The sequence below is a fragment of the Corella eumyota genome, chromosome 6, assembly GCF_963082875.1.
Source record: "Corella eumyota chromosome 6, kaCorEumy4.1, whole genome shotgun sequence".
Taxonomy (NCBI): domain Eukaryota; kingdom Metazoa; phylum Chordata; class Ascidiacea; order Phlebobranchia; family Corellidae; genus Corella; species Corella eumyota.
The window spans coordinates 10362768-10383273 of NC_137495.1; the positions used below are offsets into that span (position 1 = coordinate 10362768).

A 20506-nucleotide genomic window follows, 5' to 3' on the forward strand; every position below is an offset into this window, starting at 1 on the left:
AAGAACAAAGCAAACTTATTAACCCAACGAGAATGTTTTACGATTTTGTACAGTATGCAATAAAATCGCTTCAAATAGTGTATAAAAAAATTATATGTAATTTTTTTATTACATACATTTCCTACTCTTTATTGCCACTTTTTTTATTATTCACGAAGCCCAATCACTACTTTAACCTAATCTAATTGTTTATTTTTGTTTTATTAATTTTAAAATGATTTTAAAAAAATTAGGCAAGGGTCACCCTTTCCTATGCAAAAAGGTACAAATTTTTTGCCCTTTTATATAACGTCACAATGCCATTGTGGAATGAAACCGACTTTATCAATTGCATCGTGTGATTCAATAAGCAACCGTAACTCTGTGTGTGATGAAAAGTGAACAAATAAATATGTCTTAAGCATAAATAAGTATTTCACGTACTTAAAGTAGGAACAATTTTGCTAAATAAAATAAGAGCGCGCCAGGACTCGATCCTGGAATCTTCTGCCCCGTAGGCAGACGCGTTATCCATTGCGCCACCCACCCGCAATGTCCAATTTGATAAATAATGTTTTCTTAATCAAAACTTTAAAAATGCTAAGTCTGTCCAAACAACATGGATTTGGACTTCAAAGTAAATTTAGTGTTAAATTTTTTTAAATAGTCGGAATCTCATATTCTTGTACACAATCAATCTTTAAGAACAATCAAAATTATTAAATTTGCTACTTGTGCAAAAACATTGCACAGAATATCAAGAAAAAAGTACAAAAAACTATTAAAATTTAGTAGACTTATTTTACATTCGCGAGTTAGAATTTGCATAAGCTATTAATTACAGTCGAAAGATAAACAAAAGCCTAATTTAACATAAACGTCAGGTTAGGTTTACAAATCTTCGTGGAGTTTAAAATTTAACGTATTATTTTAAAGTAATCAGAAAAAATTATTTTTAAAATAACTACCAACTTCATTATAGTAAAATAATATTAGGCGTTTCTGGGAATTGAACCCAGGATCTCCTGTTTACGAGACGGACGCTTCATTATAAGCATAAAAGCCTCGGTAACTAAATGATTAAAATACTGATTCGATTCAAAAGTTTTTTTAAACAAGATAAAATTTGTTATTACTAATTATGCAATCCTGTCTGGTAATGTTCAGGCAAGTGGTGGGTAATAAAAAGGAGTTTTAAAAAACACTGACCTTTAAGATTTGTTCTGCAATCTAGTCCATCATCTAGCAAGATTTGTTAAACGTTGTCTTTTAAAAAAGATAAAGGTGTACTTTCCAAGTTTTTTATAGCCAAAAGTAGTTCATCAACCTTTAAGATTAATGAAAAAAATACAGATTCTTTAACTTCCATTAAATCACTCATCTGATTTTAAATTTATAAAATTATTTTCGTCTTTTAAAGATGTTTAAAAGAAGCTGGTGATGCACATATTAACGTTTGTAAAACTGTTTTAATATATTTATATTGAAAAGTGTGATATCGCATACAATTATTTTTTTTAAAGAACGCAATAATTGTGTCAAAGTAATTTTAAATTCATCATCACAACAAGCAAAAATTCTTACAACTAGATTTATTTGATAAATAAAATACGATTTAAAATCATTTGATCATTTTTAAAATTAATCTCTATTATTAAATAAAGATATTCATAAACATTAATTAATTAAGATTATCAACTAAATTATTAAATCAAATTTTATGTATTTAATTATTAGATAAATGTTTATCATTATTATTTTCTATTTAATTTAAAAGATTGCGGTTCGAGTCCACCCAGGGTCAAAAATATAATTGTCTTTTTTTACAATTTTGCTTTGCAAATTTGATAGAAATGTCGCAAATCAGTCGTTTCTGTGTCGCAATCATTGGCGCGTTTAGCTCTTTAACCGAAAAGTTGGAGGTTCGACCCCCCCAAGAATGAAACTAGTTTTTTCTCATTTTTATTAATATAATTTCGCTTTGCAAACTTAATAGAAGTGTCGCGAATTAGTCGTATTTGTGTCGCAATAGATTGGCGCGTTTTGCTCTTAACCGAAAGGTTGAAGGTTCGGGCCCATTCATGAACGAAATATATTATTACATTTTTATTATATTAATTTTGCTTTGCAAATTCAAAAAATTGAAAAGCGAAATAAACGTCTCTGTCGCGCAATCGGTTCGGGCGTTCAGCTGTTAGAAGAAAGTTTGAAGGTTTAAGTCCACCCAGGGTCAAATTTATTTTGTTACATTTTTATTATTATAATTTTGATCTCCATATTTAGACCAAGTGTGACAAAAATTGTCGTCTCTATGGCGCAATCAGTTAGCGAGTTCGTCTGTTAACCGAAAGGTTGGTTGTTCGAGTCCACCCAACGTCAAATATATTTTGTTACATTTTTATTATTATAATTTTAATCTTCAGATTCAATCCAAGTGTAGCAATAGATGTCGTTTCTGTGGCGCAATCGGTTAGCGCGTTCGGCTGTTAACCGAAAGGTTGGTGGTTCAAGCCCACCCAGGGACGAATTTTTTGTTTGCTTCATTTTTATTACCATAATAATGTTTTGCAAATTTCATAAAAATGTCGCGAATCAGTTGGGTTGCAATGGTTGGCGCATTCGGCTATTAACTATTAACTTCCATTAAATCAATCATCTGATTTTGAATTTATAAAATTATTTCCGTTTTTTAAAGGTGTTTAAAAAAAGCTGGTGATGCACATGTTAACGTTTGTAAAACTGTTTTGATATATTTATATTGAAAAGGGTGATATCCCCCATACAATTATTTTTTTTTAAAGAATGCAATAATTGTGTCAAAGTAATTTTAAATTCATCATCACAACAAGCAAAAATACTTACAACTAGATTTATTTAATAAATAAAATACGATTTAAAATAATTTAATCAATTTTAAAATTAATCTCTATTAATAAATAAAGACAATCATGAACATTAATTAATTAAGATTATCAACTAAATTATTAAATCAAATTTTATGTATTTAATTATTAGATAAATGTTTATCATTATTATTTTCTATTTAATTTAAAAGATTGCGGTTCGAGTCCACCCAGGGTCAAATATATAATCGTCTTATTTTTACAATTTTGCTTTGCAAATTTGCGTTAGCTCTTTAACCGAAAGGTTGGAGGTTCGAGCCCGCCTAAGGACGAAACTATTTTTTTTCCATTTTTATTATCATTATAATTTTGCTTTGCAAATTTAGTAGAAATGTCGCGAATTAGTCGTATTTGTGTCGCAATAGATTGGCGCGTTTTGCTCTTAACCGAAAGGTTGAAGGTTTGGGCCCATTCATAAACGAAATATATTATTACATTTTCATTATATTAATTTTGCTTTGCAAATTTAAACAAAGTGGGCGAAATAATCGTCTCTGTCGCGCAATCAATTAGGGCGTTCAGCTGTTAGGAGAAAGTTTGAAGGTTTAAGTCCACCAAGGGCCAAATTTATTTTGTTAAACATTTCTATTATTATAATTTTGATCTTGCTTCATTTTCATTACCATAATGATGTTTTGCAAATTTAATAAAAGTGTCGCGAATCAGTTGTTGTTGTGTTACATCGGTTGGCGCATTTGGCTATTAACCGAAAGGCCAACCCAGAGATAAAAATAGTTTTCTTTATATTTAAAAAATTTTTCTTTGCAAATTTGTTTGAAACTCTTTTCACATGGAACCTCTAACTTCGCTTTTCTGAAATTAAACCATTATTTTAACGATTCATTTTAGCTTTTTATTAAAGGCAAATGTTTGTTTTAAAGACGAAGGGCAATTTCGTTCTACTGAACAGAAGCCACTCAATAAACATGGATTTAGACATTACTTAATTTAGCGTTTAATTTTGAAGAAAATTAGACAGAATTTTATATTCTTGTAAACAACCGACAACTAAAGGCAGTTATTAAATAATAAATTTACTACACTCCATTCTTAACATAACTTATCTTGGAGACAATATCAAACATCGGTGGTAAAGTTTATGCTTGTCAAGCTTGGGATTTCTGGTTTTCACCTAGACGGCCCGGCTTCGATTTCCGGTGTAGAAATAGTTTTTTTATTTTCGACGTGCGTTTTAACGTTATGATGCATAGATCGTTCAATTTGGGAGTTTTCAACAAGAATTTAAATATTGAAATACTTTATTTTAAATACATTTGTTTGTAACGACATAACTGACTTTCTTTAAAGGCATTATAACATAGTGTTAAAGCGCCTGCCTAGTAAAAAGGAGGTCCTTGGATCGATCCCCATTAGCGCCTAATCATTTACCGCACGACCAGTAAAAGTTTTTTTATAAAGGTACTGTCCAACGATATCCACCGAACAACGTTACTTATTTTTATGTGGAAAAACTCTTTGTTTCCTTTAAGACAGCTAGCGTGATTTTAGTTAAAAAATTAAAAAAACTCGTTGTCGGCAGGATTCGAATATGTGCGGACAGCGCCTAAAACATTATAAGTCTATTGCCTTAACCACTCGGCCACGACAACTGTTTTGTTTACTTTTCAAGGTAACTTTAATTAATTTTGTATTTAAAATTGTATTTATTTAATTAAATTTGTAATTAAAAAATGCGTTTTCGGCAGGATTTGAACTTGTGCCTGCAGAGCTGAATAGGTTCCTTTTTGATAGCCTTAATCAATCGGTCACGACAACTCTTGCTTTTCCTTCTTAAAACAGCTAGCGTGATTTTATTCAATTATTTAAATGCTTGTCCCATGGCATTGTAATTTTTTTATGGTTTTTGTGTTTTAATTATTTTTATTGGTTAAGTGTAGATTTTGGTACCAATAAGCTAGGTATTTACAGTAATATGTGTAGATATGCAGTTTCTTAACAGTTATAATTGCTGTTATTCTTTTGACCGTTTCTAACAACCAACAACTAACTTTGTTCCTATTTGAATAAGGTATATATGCTATTTGCATAATTTTTAAAAACAGAATTTTATAAAATTTTGCTGAACAAATTGTCAAATTTTAAACAAACAAATTTTAAATTTTAACATTTTTTATCGAATTTTAATCAAACGAATCTTATTTGTAGACTAACAATTGATAAAGTTAAAAGAAAAAGGGCGTATTGTTCCTAAGCCGATAGATATTCTTTGTTACAACTCAAGTTGTAGGATCACATCTGTAAAACTTCATATATGTTTAATAAATAAGCAAAAGTGATAAAAATTCGAATTTCTGGTTATGGGTTGCAAAATGGCCAGCTGCAAATATTTGTTGCAACTTTTACATTAATTTACTTTTGTTAATAAAGTGATTTAAAATAATTTTTGTCGCAATTACAAAAATAATTATGGTTACTAAATTAAAGGTTTTGCAATATACGAACAGTTTTATATATCTAATCGTGTTATTTAAATAAAATGCGCGTTAAAAGCAATACAAAATGACATTTCCCACTTTAAAATGAGCCCCCCAAAAAGTTTAGAATCCCCGAGGAAATAGTAGGGCGCAAAGTACGCACAAAGTTCGCTACGCAAACACCTTGTTTAAACCAACCAAAAAAAATTGACTTAAAATCAAAGTTTTCGAAAGATAATAAGGCATAAGGCTGTCAATTACAATTGGTGGCTTACTTTAGATTTATGTTTATTAGTATCTTAACAAGCCTTTCACACTTACTGGGTTGGCCGAGTGGTTAAGGCGTTGGACTTAAGTTCCAATGGACAAATGTCCGCGTGGGTTCGAACCCCACATTCAGTAGTTTCATTTTAACTTGATTTATTTAAAAAAATGACATTTGGTTCAAAATCGTTTAAACCTTTTTTTTATAAAAAAAAATTTACACAGTAAATTAAAATATAACCTTTATAATAAATAGACTAAATTTCAGCAAACAAACACGCATCGATGTCGTATAATATAATCAAACTAAATTTAAAAGCAAAATATTTATCTTATTTTTTATTAATCAAGCAAGTATTTAAGCATAATTGACAATATACCCAAAGTAAAAATCATGAACCTTTACCACTTTAAGTAAATTGTTTTTGGTATTTTGAGCATTTGCCTGAACAAATAAACGCTGTGAAAGACTCTTGTAGGGAGTGAGGTCAAGAAATTTTAATCCTAAAAAGTATCGACTGAAACTGTGCTCCTTGGTATGATGACAATGTTGACGGTGATAAATCTTGCTAGTAAGCATTTGCAAGTTTTATTGCAAAGCGTAGCAAAACCGATCAACGCAACCCCTATTCAGACTATGCAATATAAGGATGTTTATTCTAGGCATCTCCTTGTTTGTTATCACAAAACCAATCCTTTACCGAATTGGAAAATTGGCTTATGGTCTATCCGAGAATATTCCTAGTTAAAAATAATTTTAGAAAAAGAATACTTACCTTTTGTGTATGAAAATTAAATTTGATGTTTAAAAACTACAAGTTTTTTTACAATTTAACAACAACTAGAAATATAAGACGTCTTATAATACACGTGACTTTGTTTCGCTGCGATGCAATTTTATCGTTATTAATCGGGTTTTTAAAGAACAAAGCAAACTTATTAACCCAACGAGAATGTTTTACGATTTTGTACAGTATGCAATAAAATCGCTTCAAATAGTGTATAAAAAAATTATATGTAATTTTTTTATTACATACATTTCCTACTCTTTATTGCCACTTTTTTTATTATTCACGAAGCCCAATCACTACTTTAACCTAATCTAATTGTTTATTTTTGTTTTATTAATTTTAAAATGATTTTAAAAAAATTAGGCAAGGGTCACCCTTTCCTATGCAAAAAGGTACAAATTTTTTGCCCTTTTATATAACGTCACAATGCCATTGTGGAATGAAACCGACTTTATCAATTGCATCGTGTGATTCAATAAGCAACCGTAACTCTGTGTGTGATGAAAAGTGAACAAATAAATATGTCTTAAGCATAAATAAGTATTTCACGTACTTAAAGTAGGAACAATTTTGCTAAATAAAATAAGAGCGCGCCAGGACTCGATCCTGGAATCTTCTGCCCCGTAGGCAGACGCGTTATCCATTGCGCCACCCACCCGCAATGTCAAATTTGATAAATAATGTTTTCTTAATCAAAACTTTAAAAATGCTAAGTCTGTCCAAACAACATGGATTTGGACTTCAAAGTAAATTTAGTGTTAAATTTTTTTAAATAGTCGGAATCTCATATTCTTGTACACAATCAATCTTTAAGAACAATCAAAATTATTAAATTTGCTACTTGTGCAAAAACATTGCACAGAATATCAAGAAAAAAGTACAAAAAACTATTAAAATTTAGTAGACTTATTTTACATTCGCGAGTTAGAATTTGCATAAGCTATTAATTACAGTCGAAAGATAAACAAAAGCCTAATTTAACATAAACGTCAGGTTAGGTTTACAAATCTTCGTGGAGTTTAAAATTTAACGTATTATTTTAAAGTAATCAGAAAAAATTATTTTTAAAATAACTACCAACTTCATTATAGTAAAATAATATTAGGCGTTTCTGGGAATTGAACCCAGGATCTCCTGTTTACGAGACGGACGCTTCATTATAAGCATAAAAGCCTCGGTAACTAAATGATTAAAATACTGATTCGATTCAAAAGTTTTTTTAAACAAGATAAAATTTGTTATTACTAATTATGCAATCCTGTCTGGTAATGTTCAGGCAAGTGGTGGGTAATAAAAAGGAGTTTTAAAAAACACTGACCTTTAAGATTTGTTCTGCAATCTAGTCCATCATCTAGCAAGATTTGTTAAACGTTGTCTTTTAAAAAAGATAAAGGTGTACTTTCCAAGTTTTTTATAGCCAAAAGTAGTTCATCAACCTTTAAGATTAATGAAAAAAATACAGATTCTTTAACTTCCATTAAATCACTCATCTGATTTTAAATTTATAAAATTATTTTCGTCTTTTAAAGATGTTTAAAAGAAGCTGGTGATGCACATATTAACGTTTGTAAAACTGTTTTAATATATTTATATTGAAAAGTGTGATATCGCATACAATTATTTTTTTTAAAGAACGCAATAATTGTGTCAAAGTAATTTTAAATTCATCATCACAACAAGCAAAAATTCTTACAACTAGATTTATTTGATAAATAAAATACGATTTAAAATCATTTGATCATTTTTAAAATTAATCTCTATTATTAAATAAAGATATTCATAAACATTAATTAATTAAGATTATCAACTAAATTATTAAATCAAATTTTATGTATTTAATTATTAGATAAATGTTTATCATTATTATTTTCTATTTAATTTAAAAGATTGCGGTTCGAGTCCACCCAGGGTCAAAAATATAATTGTCTTTTTTTACAATTTTGCTTTGCAAATTTGATAGAAATGTCGCAAATCAGTCGTTTCTGTGTCGCAATCATTGGCGCGTTTAGCTCTTTAACCGAAAAGTTGGAGGTTCGACCCCCCCAAGAATGAAACTAGTTTTTTCTCATTTTTATTAATATAATTTCGCTTTGCAAACTTAATAGAAGTGTCGCGAATTAGTCGTATTTGTGTCGCAATAGATTGGCGCGTTTTGCTCTTAACCGAAAGGTTGAAGGTTCGGGCCCATTCATGAACGAAATATATTATTACATTTTTATTATATTAATTTTGCTTTGCAAATTCAAAAAATTGAAAAGCGAAATAAACGTCTCTGTCGCGCAATCGGTTCGGGCGTTCAGCTGTTAGAAGAAAGTTTGAAGGTTTAAGTCCACCCAGGGTCAAATTTATTTTGTTACATTTTTATTATTATAATTTTGATCTCCATATTTAGACCAAGTGTGACAAAAATTGTCGTCTCTATGGCGCAATCAGTTAGCGAGTTCGTCTGTTAACCGAAAGGTTGGTTGTTCGAGTCCACCCAACGTCAAATATATTTTGTTACATTTTTATTATTATAATTTTAATCTTCAGATTCAATCCAAGTGTAGCAATAGATGTCGTTTCTGTGGCGCAATCGGTTAGCGCGTTCGGCTGTTAACCGAAAGGTTGGTGGTTCAAGCCCACCCAGGGACGAATTTTTTGTTTGCTTCATTTTTATTACCATAATAATGTTTTGCAAATTTCATAAAAATGTCGCGAATCAGTTGGGTTGCAATGGTTGGCGCATTCGGCTATTAACTATTAACTTCCATTAAATCAATCATCTGATTTTGAATTTATAAAATTATTTCCGTTTTTTAAAGGTGTTTAAAAAAAGCTGGTGATGCACATGTTAACGTTTGTAAAACTGTTTTGATATATTTATATTGAAAAGGGTGATATCCCCCATACAATTATTTTTTTTTAAAGAATGCAATAATTGTGTCAAAGTAATTTTAAATTCATCATCACAACAAGCAAAAATACTTACAACTAGATTTATTTAATAAATAAAATACGATTTAAAATAATTTAATCAATTTTAAAATTAATCTCTATTAATAAATAAAGACAATCATGAACATTAATTAATTAAGATTATCAACTAAATTATTAAATCAAATTTTATGTATTTAATTATTAGATAAATGTTTATCATTATTATTTTCTATTTAATTTAAAAGATTGCGGTTCGAGTCCACCCAGGGTCAAATATATAATCGTCTTATTTTTACAATTTTGCTTTGCAAATTTGCGTTAGCTCTTTAACCGAAAGGTTGGAGGTTCGAGCCCGCCTAAGGACGAAACTATTTTTTTTCCATTTTTATTATCATTATAATTTTGCTTTGCAAATTTAGTAGAAATGTCGCGAATTAGTCGTATTTGTGTCGCAATAGATTGGCGCGTTTTGCTCTTAACCGAAAGGTTGAAGGTTTGGGCCCATTCATAAACGAAATATATTATTACATTTTCATTATATTAATTTTGCTTTGCAAATTTAAACAAAGTGGGCGAAATAATCGTCTCTGTCGCGCAATCAATTAGGGCGTTCAGCTGTTAGGAGAAAGTTTGAAGGTTTAAGTCCACCAAGGGCCAAATTTATTTTGTTAAACATTTCTATTATTATAATTTTGATCTTGCTTCATTTTCATTACCATAATGATGTTTTGCAAATTTAATAAAAGTGTCGCGAATCAGTTGTTGTTGTGTTACATCGGTTGGCGCATTTGGCTATTAACCGAAAGGCCAACCCAGAGATAAAAATAGTTTTCTTTATATTTAAAAAATTTTTCTTTGCAAATTTGTTTGAAACTCTTTTCACATGGAACCTCTAACTTCGCTTTTCTGAAATTAAACCATTATTTTAACGATTCATTTTAGCTTTTTATTAAAGGCAAATGTTTGTTTTAAAGACGAAGGGCAATTTCGTTCTACTGAACAGAAGCCACTCAATAAACATGGATTTAGACATTACTTAATTTAGCGTTTAATTTTGAAGAAAATTAGACAGAATTTTATATTCTTGTAAACAACCGACAACTAAAGGCAGTTATTAAATAATAAATTTACTACACTCCATTCTTAACATAACTTATCTTGGAGACAATATCAAACATCGGTGGTAAAGTTTATGCTTGTCAAGCTTGGGATTTCTGGTTTTCACCTAGACGGCCCGGCTTCGATTTCCGGTGTAGAAATAGTTTTTTTATTTTCGACGTGCGTTTTAACGTTATGATGCATAGATCGTTCAATTTGGGAGTTTTCAACAAGAATTTAAATATTGAAATACTTTATTTTAAATACATTTGTTTGTAACGACATAACTGACTTTCTTTAAAGGCATTATAACATAGTGTTAAAGCGCCTGCCTAGTAAAAAGGAGGTCCTTGGATCGATCCCCATTAGCGCCTAATCATTTACCGCACGACCAGTAAAAGTTTTTTTATAAAGGTACTGTCCAACGATATCCACCGAACAACGTTACTTATTTTTATGTGGAAAAACTCTTTGTTTCCTTTAAGACAGCTAGCGTGATTTTAGTTAAAAAATTAAAAAAACTCGTTGTCGGCAGGATTCGAATATGTGCGGACAGCGCCTAAAACATTATAAGTCTATTGCCTTAACCACTCGGCCACGACAACTGTTTTGTTTACTTTTCAAGGTAACTTTAATTAATTTTGTATTTAAAATTGTATTTATTTAATTAAATTTGTAATTAAAAAATGCGTTTTCGGCAGGATTTGAACTTGTGCCTGCAGAGCTGAATAGGTTCCTTTTTGATAGCCTTAATCAATCGGTCACGACAACTCTTGCTTTTCCTTCTTAAAACAGCTAGCGTGATTTTATTCAATTATTTAAATGCTTGTCCCATGGCATTGTAATTTTTTTATGGTTTTTGTGTTTTAATTATTTTTATTGGTTAAGTGTAGATTTTGGTACCAATAAGCTAGGTATTTACAGTAATATGTGTAGATATGCAGTTTCTTAACAGTTATAATTGCTGTTATTCTTTTGACCGTTTCTAACAACCAACAACTAACTTTGTTCCTATTTGAATAAGGTATATATGCTATTTGCATAATTTTTAAAAACAGAATTTTATAAAATTTTGCTGAACAAATTGTCAAATTTTAAACAAACAAATTTTAAATTTTAACATTTTTTATCGAATTTTAATCAAACGAATCTTATTTGTAGACTAACAATTGATAAAGTTAAAAGAAAAAGGGCGTATTGTTCCTAAGCCGATAGATATTCTTTGTTACAACTCAAGTTGTAGGATCACATCTGTAAAACTTCATATATGTTTAATAAATAAGCAAAAGTGATAAAAATTCGAATTTCTGGTTATGGGTTGCAAAATGGCCAGCTGCAAATATTTGTTGCAACTTTTACATTAATTTACTTTTGTTAATAAAGTGATTTAAAATAATTTTTGTCGCAATTACAAAAATAATTATGGTTACTAAATTAAAGTTTTTGCAATATAATAACAGTTTTATATATCTAATCGTGTTATTTAAATAAAATGCGCGTTAAAAGCAATACAAAATGACATTTCCCACCCAAAAATGAACTCCCCAAAAAGTTCAGAATCCCCGAGGAAATAGTAGGGCGCAAAGTACGCACAAAGTTCGCTACGCAAACACCTTGTTTAAACCAACCAAAAAAAATTGACTTAAAATCAAAGTTTTCGAAAGATAATAAGGCATAAGGCTGTCAATTACAATTGGTGGCTTACTTTAGATTTATGTTTATTAGTATCTTAACAAGCCTTTCACACTTACTGGGTTGGCCGAGTGGTTAAGGCGTTGGACTTAAGTTCCAATGGACAAATGTCCGCGTGGGTTCGAACCCCACACACAGTAGTTTCATTTTAACTTGATTTATTTAAAAAAATGACATTTGGTTCAAAATCGTTTAAACCTTTTTTTTATAAAAAAAAATTTACACAGTAAATTAAAATATAACCTTTATAATAAATAGACTAAATTTCAGCAAACAAACACGCATCGATGTCGTATAATATAATCAAACTAAATTTAAAAGCAAAATATTTATCTTATTTTTTATTAATCAAGCAAGTATTTAAGCATAATTGACAATAAAATACCTAATGTTATACCCAAAGTAAAAATCATAAACCTTTACCACTTTAAGTAAATTGTTTTTGGTATTTTGAGCATTTGCCTGAACAAATAAACGCTGTGAAAGACTCTTGTAGGGAGTGAGGTCAAGAAATTTTAATCCTAAAAAGTATCGACTGAAACTGTGCTCCTTGGTATGATGACAATGTTGACGGTGATAAATCTTGCTAGTAAGCATTTGCAAGTTTTATTGCAAAGCGTAGCAAAACCGATCAACGCAACCCCTATTCAGACTATGCAATATAAGGATGTTTATTCTAGGCATCTCCTTGTTTGTTATCACAAAACCAATCCTTTACCGAATTGGAAAATTGGCTTATGGTCTATCCGAGAATATTCCTAGTTAAAAATAATTTTAGAAAAAGAATACTTACCTTTTGTGTATGAAAATTAAATTTGATGTTTAAAAACTACAAGTTTTTTTACAATTTAACAACAACTAGAAATATAAGACGTCTTATAATACACGTGACTTTGTTTCGCTGCGATGCAATTTTATCGTTATTAATCGGGTTTTTAAAGAACAAAGCAAACTTATTAACCCAACGAGAATGTTTTACGATTTTGTACAGTATGCAATAAAATCGCTTCAAATAGTGTATAAAAAAATTATATGTAATTTTTTTATTACATACATTTCCTACTCTTTATTGCCACTTTTTTTATTATTCACGAAGCCCAATCACTACTTTAACCTAATCTAATTGTTCATTTTCGTTTTATTAATTTTAAAATGATTTTAAAAAAATTAGGCAAGGGTCACCCTTTCCTATGCAAAAAGGTACAAATTTTTTGCCCTTTTATATAACGTCACAATGCCATTGTGGAATGAAACCGACTTTATCAATTGCATCGTGTGATTCAATAAGCAACCGTAACTCTGTGTGTGATGAAAAGTGAACAAATAAATATGTCTTAAGCATAAATAAGTATTTCACGTACTTAAAGTAGGAACAATTTTGCTAAATAAAATAAGAGCGCGCCAGGACTCGATCCTGGAATCTTCTGCCCCGTAGGCAGACGCGTTATCCATTGCGCCACCCACCCGCAATGTCCAATTTGATAAATAATGTTTTCTTAATCAAAACTTTAAAAATGCTAAGTCTGTCCAAACAACATGGATTTGGACTTCAAAGTAAATTTAGTGTTAAATTTTTTTAAATAGTCGGAATCTCATATTCTTGTACACAATCAATCTTTAAGAACAATCAAAATTATTAAATTTGCTACTTGTGCAAAAACATTGCACAGAATATCAAGAAAAAAGTACAAAAAACTATTAAAATTTAGTAGACTTATTTTACATTCGCGAGTTAGAATTTGCATAAGCTATTAATTACAGTCGAAAGATAAACAAAAGCCTAATTTAACATAAACGTCAGGTTAGGTTTACAAATCTTCGTGGAGTTTAAAATTTAACGTATTATTTTAAAGTAATCAGAAAAAATTATTTTTAAAATAACTACCAACTTCATTATAGTAAAATAATATTAGGCGTTTCTGGGGATTGAACCCAGGATCTCCTGTTTACGAGACAGACGCTTCATCACTAAGCATAAAAGCCTCGGTAACTAAATGATTAAAATACTGATTCGATTCAAAAGTTTTTTTAAACAAGATAAAATTTGTTATTACTAATTATGCAATCCTGTCTTTGTTCTGCAATCTAGTCCACCATCTAGCAAGATTTGTTAAACGTTGTCTTTTAAAAAAGATAAAGGTGTACTTTCCAAGTTTTTTATAGCCAAAAGTAGTTCATCAACCTTTAAGATTAATGAAAAAAATACAGATTCTTTAACTTCCATTAAATCACTCATCTGATTTTGAATTTATAAAATTATTTTCGTCTTTTAAAGATGTTTAAAAGAAGCTGGTGATGCACATATTAACGTTTGTAAAACTGTTTTAATATATTTATATTGAAAAGTGTGATATCGCATACAATTATTTTTTTTAAAGAACGCAATAATTGTGTCAAAGTAATTTTAAATTCATCATCACAACAAGCAAAAATTCTTACAACTAGATTTATTTGATAAATAAAATACGATTTAAAATCATTTGATCATTTTTAAAATTAATCTCTATTATTAAATAAAGATATTCATAAACATTAATTAATTAAGATTATCAACTAAATTATTAAATCAAATTTTATGTATTTAATTATTAGATAAATGTTTATCATTATTATTTTCTATTTAATTTAAAAGATTGCGGTTCGAGTCCACCCAGGGTCAAAAATATAATTGTCTTTTTTTACAATTTTGCTTTGCAAATTTGATAGAAATGTCGCAAATCAGTCGTTTCTGTGTCGCAATCATTGGCGCGTTTAGCTCTTTAACCGAAAAGTTGGAGGTTCGACCCCCCCAAGAATGAAACTAGTTTTTTCTCATTTTTATTAATATAATTTCGCTTTGCAAACTTAATAGAAGTGTCGCGAATTAGTCGTATTTGTGTCGCAATAGATTGGCGCGTTTTGCTCTTAACCGAAAGGTTGAAGGTTCGGGCCCATTCATGAACGAAATATATTATTACATTTTTATTATATTAATTTTGCTTTGCAAATTCAAAAAATTGAAAAGCGAAATAAACGTCTCTGTCGCGCAATCGGTTCGGGCGTTCAGCTGTTAGAAGAAAGTTTGAAGGTTTAAGTCCACCCAGGGTCAAATTTATTTTGTTACATTTTTATTATTATAATTTTGATCTCCATATTTAGACCAAGTGTGACAAAAATTGTCGTCTCTATGGCGCAATCAGTTAGCGAGTTCGTCTGTTAACCGAAAGGTTGGTTGTTCGAGTCCACCCAACGTCAAATATATTTTGTTACATTTTTATTATTATAATTTTAATCTTCAGATTCAATCCAAGTGTAGCAATAGATGTCGTTTCTGTGGCGCAATCGGTTAGCGCGTTCGGCTGTTAACCGAAAGGTTGGTGGTTCAAGCCCACCCAGGGACGAATTTTTTGTTTGCTTCATTTTTATTACCATAATAATGTTTTGCAAATTTCATAAAAATGTCGCGAATCAGTTGGGTTGCAATGGTTGGCGCATTCGGCTATTAACTATTAACTTCCATTAAATCAATCATCTGATTTTGAATTTATAAAATTATTTCCGTTTTTTAAAGGTGTTTAAAAAAAGCTGGTGATGCACATGTTAACGTTTGTAAAACTGTTTTGATATATTTATATTGAAAAGGGTGATATCCCCCATACAATTATTTTTTTTTAAAGAATGCAATAATTGTGTCAAAGTAATTTTAAATTCATCATCACAACAAGCAAAAATACTTACAACTAGATTTATTTAATAAATAAAATACGATTTAAAATAATTTAATCAATTTTAAAATTAATCTCTATTAATAAATAAAGACAATCATGAACATTAATTAATTAAGATTATCAACTAAATTATTAAATCAAATTTTATGTATTTAATTATTAGATAAATGTTTATCATTATTATTTTCTATTTAATTTAAAAGATTGCGGTTCGAGTCCACCCAGGGTCAAATATATAATCGTCTTATTTTTACAATTTTGCTTTGCAAATTTGCGTTAGCTCTTTAACCGAAAGGTTGGAGGTTCGAGCCCGCCTAAGGACGAAACTATTTTTTTTCCATTTTTATTATCATTATAATTTTGCTTTGCAAATTTAGTAGAAATGTCGCGAATTAGTCGTATTTGTGTCGCAATAGATTGGCGCGTTTTGCTCTTAACCGAAAGGTTGAAGGTTTGGGCCCATTCATAAACGAAATATATTATTACATTTTCATTATATTAATTTTGCTTTGCAAATTTAAACAAAGTGGGCGAAATAATCGTCTCTGTCGCGCAATCAATTAGGGCGTTCAGCTGTTAGGAGAAAGTTTGAAGGTTTAAGTCCACCAAGGGCCAAATTTATTTTGTTAAACATTTCTATTATTATAATTTTGATCTTGCTTCATTTTTATTACCATAATGATGTTTTGCAAATTTAATAAAAGTGTCGCGAATCAGTTGTTGTTGTGTTACATCGGTTGGCGCATTTGGCTATTAACCGAAAGGCCAACCCAGAGATAAAAATAGTTTTCTTTATATTTAAAAAATTTTTCTTTGCAAATTTGTTTGAAACTCTTTTCACATGGAACCTCTAACTTCGCTTTTCTGAAATTAAACCATTATTTTAACGATTCATTTTAGCTTTTTATTAAAGGCAAATGTTTGTTTTAAAGACGAAGGGCAATTTCGTTCTACTGAACAGAAGCCACTCAATAAACATGGATTTAGACATTACTTAATTTAGCGTTTAATTTTGAAGAAAATTAGACAGAATTTTATATTCTTGTAAACAACCGACAACTAAAGGCAGTTATTAAATAATAAATTTACTACACTCCATTCTTAACATAACTTATCTTGGAGACAATATCAAACATCGGTGGTAAAGTTTATGCTTGTCAAGCTTGGGATTTCTGGTTTTCACCTAGACGGCCCGGCTTCGATTTCCGGTGTAGAAATAGTTTTTTTATTTTCGACGTGCGTTTTAACGTTATGATGCATAGATCGTTCAATTTGGGAGTTTTCAACAAGAATTTAAATATTGAAATACTTTATTTTAAATACATTTGTTTGTAACGACATAACTGACTTTCTTTAAAGGCATTATAACATAGTGTTAAAGCGCCTGCCTAGTAAAAAGGAGGTCCTTGGATCGATCCCCATTAGCGCCTAATCATTTACCGCACAACCATGAAAAGTTTTTTTATGAAGGTACTGTCCAACGATATCCACCGAACAACGTTACTTATTTTTATGTGGATAAACTCTTTGTTCCCTTTTAGACAGCTAGCGTGATTTTAGTTAAAAAATTAGTAAAAAAAATTAAAAAAATCCGTTGTCGACAGGATTCGAACCTTCGCGGGCAAAGCGCAAATGATATCAAGTCGATTGCCTTAACGACTCAGCCACGCCAACTCGTATTTTGGATTCTCGGAACAGCCAGCGTGATTTAATCAAATTATTTAAAGTTTTATTAAAACATAAAATAAAGCGTTGTCGGCATGAGTCGAACCTGAGCGGGCAGAGCCTCAAAGAACTCAAACCTTTAGCCTCGGCCACGACAACTCTAATGTTCCATTCTCGGAGCACCTCGCGTGATTTTAATTAGTTAATTAAATTTGTATTTAAACTAAAATGAAATAATGCGTTGTCGGCAGGATTCGAACCTGCGGGGGCAGAGCCCAATAAATTTCAAGTCTATCGCCTTAACCACTCGGCCACGACAAATGTTATGTTGGATTCTTGGAGCAGCTAGCGTGATTTAAATTAATTTTGTAATAAAACTGAAATAAAAATGCGTTATCGGCTGGACTCGAACCTTCGCGGGCAGAGCCTAAAAGAAATCAAGTCTATACTAAGTTTTCTTCTCCGAGCAGCTAGCGCGATTTTAATTAATTAATTAAATTTGAACTAAAACTAAATAAAAAAATTCGTTGTCGGCAGGATTCGAACATGTGCGGACAGCGCCTAAAAGATTGTAAGACTATTGCCTTAACCACTCGGCCACGACAACTGTTGCAGGCGGGTTTCTCGGAGCGCTTCTTTCTGCGATCAATTCGGCAATTGGAGGGCTTTTAGGGGGATTGACTGGAAAATGAATTCGACTGTCACTCCAACTGATTTGCTTATGTCGAAACTTGAACGTGATATGGCAGAAATTACACAAGCAAAGAAATGAGTGTTTAAACGTACTTGCCTATAATCAAAGACTTCGACAGTATTTGACTTTTATGGAGCAAACCGAAGCACCGATCCCGATCAAACTAGAATCGATTCTTAAACAGGGCTTGGATTTTGAAAGCAAATTTTAAAAGCGCTACCTTACAGCTTAAAAGCAAAATGAAGTCGTATATTCAACGTTATTAGGACCTCACCTCGTTTGAGTTGGGACTCAGAAGGCCACTTGCTCTACAATAATGTATCGATACCTGGCAGTGATATCGGGGATTTAATTGACGATGTGTTAAAACAACGAAAAACCGATACGATAGGATCCAAACACTTGTACAAGGAGTTTGATTTACAAGGTATAACTGGCGTGGTTGCCAACAAGCATAGACTCGTAAAGTCAAAAAACACTAGAACTAAACGTTGGGTTCCTTACTATAAAAATATGGAGAATATTTACTAATATCCTTTGGAGCCAGGAAGTTTCAGCGGAATCGATGCATTAGCGCGAAGCACTAAAATATTTTAGGGCAAGATGTCTATACATTACATCGCCGAGCTCGTAAGAATTACCCGCGACAAAAAACAATTGTTTTTAGTGAAAACAAACAATACCAAATCGACTTAATTGATCTCACGAAACTTGCCAGACGCAACGACCGATTTAAATTTATTTTAACGTGTATTGATGTATTTTCAAAATTTGCTTACGCCTTTCCATTGAAAAACAAGTGCGGCGTTTCAACTACAAAGGCTTTCGAATCGGTTTTAAAAGAGAGAAAAATCGACAAAGCTTCCCTTGATCGCGGCACAGAGTTTTACAACAAAACTTTTTTAAAACTACTGAAAAGGTATAACGTCGAGTCGTTCTCAACACAAGACTATTTAATTAAAGCATCCCTGGTAAAACACTTTAATTTAACTATTTTAACAAAACTCTACAGGTACTTCACGAACACTGGGACATGTTATATTAAAGTTTTGCCAAATATCGTCGATTCGTACCATCACAGCAAGCATAGAAGTACTGGTTTTGCGCCTGCCAACGTAAATGAGAATAATCGAGAAGTTTGGTTCAACTTGTATGAAGCATATTCAAAACCTAATAAAAAACCGTGTTTGAGGGTTGACACTTTAGTAAGAGTGAGTCGTCTCCATAAACGTTTTCAAAAATCGTATCAGCAAAATTTTCCGGAAGAAATTTTTAAAATACGAGAAGCTGTAGCATGCAATCCTCCTTATTGTTACCTCAATGATTTCAACGATGAATTTGTGGCCGGGACTTTTTATGAGAAGGTTCTACCAATTATTACGGAGGATAGCGATTTTCTTGTGGAAAAAATTATTTCAACTCGGAAACGTAACAAGAATACTGAGTATCTAGTCAAATGGCTTAGCTACGACGAAAATTTTAATTCATGGATTTGGAATAGAGATTTTAAGCAGTATATAAACTAAAACTTGTGTATCGTATTTTCATTTTAGTGATAATGTCGCCAAGTGTAGATATTGAAACTGCAACTCCTGGAATTGTTAATAAAACGTACTATTTTGACGTGGTTGTTTATATTTCACAATTACTAGTGCTGTTAATTATAATCGCAGCTAGTATCTACAACTTAACTAAGGGTATCAGATTTGTGGTTAACATTATTACAAACTGAACTAGGCTCTCAGACTGCGCAAGCAAATGAATGAGTTTTACTTGACAACCGCTAGCAATGCTAGCATGGATTATTTTTCGGAAAATACCTTTGCATCAATTCACAACAAAGCTATTAAAACCTTATTACATTGGATTCTAATTGGGTTTATGGTCTCAGCGAAATCAGTCTACCAGGAACTTACGCAAATTTAAGTGAAAAACATTGTAAGCCAACAGCGGGGTGGTTCATGACTTTAAACTGCTTACAGGCTATAACGCCTGATGCACTTATGGAAGGCTTAAAAGATGCTTTTAAAAGGGCACGCTTAAAAGATAGAATTATTATTCGCCATCACCCAATCTCAAAAAAAGTCCATTTCTACGTAAAACCAGCTGGAGAGGTGGATTTGTGTCATGGTCTCGCCGACTTGTTAGGTTTTAACAAATTTTCCATCTGGAAATCACTTTTCAATCACAGGGTTGAATTTACACGCGAAATTGAGCGCATTATATCTGTATTGCTACATACTTGATTATTCGTATCACGGAGATAAATGAATTCCTTTATTAGATACTGTCGGGTTACAGTGCAACACCCATGCATATAGTATATAATTAGATTCATTATAAGAACATAAAAAATTTT

At 31.0% G+C, this 20506-nt stretch overlaps 6 non-coding genes across 6 annotated transcripts; 5 read left to right on the forward strand and 1 right to left on the reverse strand.

The window, feature by feature from the left end:
• The first annotated feature begins 2430 nt into the window (after positions 1 to 2430).
• Trnan-guu (transfer RNA asparagine (anticodon GUU)) lies at positions 2431 to 2504 on the forward strand. Its single transcript has one exon. It is a non-coding gene; the product is annotated as a tRNA-Asn (tRNA).
• A 3132-nt stretch (positions 2505 to 5636) lies between these two features.
• Trnal-uaa (transfer RNA leucine (anticodon UAA)) lies at positions 5637 to 5719 on the forward strand. The gene has a single exon. It is a non-coding gene; the product is annotated as a tRNA-Leu (tRNA).
• Positions 5720 to 8932: 3213 nt separating this feature from the next.
• Trnan-guu (transfer RNA asparagine (anticodon GUU)) lies at positions 8933 to 9006 on the forward strand. The gene has a single exon. It is a non-coding gene; the product is annotated as a tRNA-Asn (tRNA).
• Positions 9007 to 12138: 3132 nt separating this feature from the next.
• Trnal-uaa (transfer RNA leucine (anticodon UAA)) lies at positions 12139 to 12221 on the forward strand. Its single transcript has one exon. It is a non-coding gene; the product is annotated as a tRNA-Leu (tRNA).
• A 3166-nt stretch (positions 12222 to 15387) lies between these two features.
• Trnan-guu (transfer RNA asparagine (anticodon GUU)) lies at positions 15388 to 15461 on the forward strand. Its single transcript has one exon. It is a non-coding gene; the product is annotated as a tRNA-Asn (tRNA).
• A 2231-nt stretch (positions 15462 to 17692) lies between these two features.
• Trnas-uga (transfer RNA serine (anticodon UGA)) lies at positions 17693 to 17774 on the reverse strand. The gene has a single exon. It is a non-coding gene; the product is annotated as a tRNA-Ser (tRNA).
• Positions 17775 to 20506: the final 2732 nt, after the last annotated feature.